We start from the raw sequence: 2,041 nt of genomic DNA on the forward strand, positions 1-2,041 counted from the left end.
AATGTCTTATTAGCTATGAGTTTAATTACCAGGTCTGTGCTCTTCACTCATTTAGGCCACAGATCTATTTTATTCAATTTTCCTTTTCCCTTCATCATAAAACATGTGACATGCTGTCATGCACTTCACAAAACAGTCTGTTCTGACGTATTCAGAGTTGTGTATCTAAATACAGGATTCACTCGCACATCAAAGCAGGAAACTCAGTGTTTTAGAGTCTCCACTCAACACACAACAACTCCAACACATCTCATTCACTCGTACTAGAATTCAGTCACCTTTCATTAATCTAAAACCGATCAACTAATTTGCATATCAACTATTAACCCACTAAGTTGACAGGACGACAGAAAAGCATGTTCAAAATAGTATCACAAAAGACAATTTCCCTCATACAGTAAATTACATGTGCTGCCTCAATCAAGCAGGAAGCTTCTCCCAATTTACCATTTTAACAACTAAATTTATTGTCTGATCACTGGTTGGTCAAACCAGGATCTTTTTTCTCACAAAAGTTAAACTGTTGTCCTGCAACCTGGAGAGTCAATTTTTTGCATTGGATAAATTCAGTATTTAATAACAAGTGTCTGCTAAATTGACACTATTTTAACACTGATGAAAGATAACAAGCTAATTTTCATTACATGTGTTTGTGTTATTAGGCAGGTCTAATGCATGTCTGTGGAGCTGCATCTCCAGCAGAGCATGTTCTTAAAGCTGCCTTTCCTACACACTTCTCTGCTATTATTTAATCATTTCTTAACTAATGTGCTATGAGTCTTCATGAGTCATTTTGTGTTTGGAATTGTTAGTAGGGTTAATGCATGTTCTGCTTGTGTGTGTGTGATTTTGTATATGTTTCTATTTTCGCAATGTTTCAGACTCCGTCTCAATTTTCCAACTTAAGCAGTCAGTTTTCTTTTCCCCAGGTTTGCTAACCCAAATTTTGATTTCCCACATTAAATAATTCCTATGTGTTCTCACCTAGTCTTCTCACTCTGTTGTCCTCTCCCACTTCAACAGTCCAACAGCCGGCAGTTCTCCTTCAACTTTGTCCTGTGTCCCACTGTCTCTTCTTGCCATTTTACTCCACAGGTGGCAAATGTCAAACTCCAACTGTTCAGTTCTCCTCAAACGTTTTCTTCACATGCACAGTGAAGTCACAGCCACTCTCACTATTGTCCTCTGATGCGGTTGACTTCGTGCTAGTGGCTGAAGTGCTGCTGCTGCTGCCTTCCTGGGCGACTTCTTAGCAGCTGCTGCCGGTTTCTTGGCTTTGGCCGCGGCGGGCGTCTTAGCTTTGGTCTCAGTAACCCTGTTCATCTTGAAGGATCCGGAGGCCCCGGTGCCCTTGGTCTGCACCAGAGTGCCCTTCGCCACCAGACTCTTGATGGCGGTCTTGACACGGGCCTTGTTCTTGTCCACATCGTAGCCTCCGGCAGCCAGAGCCTTCTTGAGAGCGGCCACGGCTTTCACAATCAGCTCGCCCACGCTGAGGCCGACCTTCTTGGGCTTGGAAGTCATCGTCTTCTTCTTCTTGGCCTGAACCTCGGCGCAGGGCGTGTTTATGATGGAGCCTTTCCCACCACAGCGCTGGCACGTTGAACGCATCATGAAGGGTCCATTTCTTTCATGTCGCTAGCCGCATGTGGCTTGCCCGAGTCACTCAGTCCTTTTTGAGCATTTCAACATGCTGCCGCCGCAGACCCTGGCCTCAGATCCAGCAAGTTTAGCGCGCTGATCTCCAAAAAAGTCCCGAAAGCCAGAAAGACGTCAAATAAGTGTCTCGTGCTAAGCGCTCGAACAAAAACTCCTCTTCACGCCGCCATCTTGCTCGCCCTTCCGTGGAATTCATTCAATCAGACAGGAAGATGGGTTTGCTTTCTTCTTCTGCTGCTTTTGCTTCTGCAGCCTCTGCTCCGATACTGCCGCTGCTGATCAGGTTTTTTCAGGGAAGAGTGAGAGTTTTGAGACAGATCGTGCTATAAATAAGTCAGCCAGAAACTTGGCTTGAACGTTTCCAATTGTTAAACTATAACTT

At 44.5% G+C, this 2,041-nt stretch overlaps 1 pseudogene; it reads right to left on the reverse strand.

Annotated features, from left to right (window-relative positions):
• Positions 1-1,055: 1,055 nt before the first annotated feature.
• On the reverse strand, positions 1,056-1,750 carry LOC146628224 (histone H1 pseudogene; annotated as a pseudogene).
• Positions 1,751-2,041: the final 291 nt, after the last annotated feature.

The sequence above is a fragment of the Diplotaxodon limnothrissa genome, linkage group LG7, assembly GCF_057381915.1.
Source record: "Diplotaxodon limnothrissa isolate DT_005_m linkage group LG7, D_limnothrissa_male_GT1.1, whole genome shotgun sequence".
Lineage (NCBI taxonomy): Eukaryota > Metazoa > Chordata > Actinopteri > Cichliformes > Cichlidae > Diplotaxodon > Diplotaxodon limnothrissa.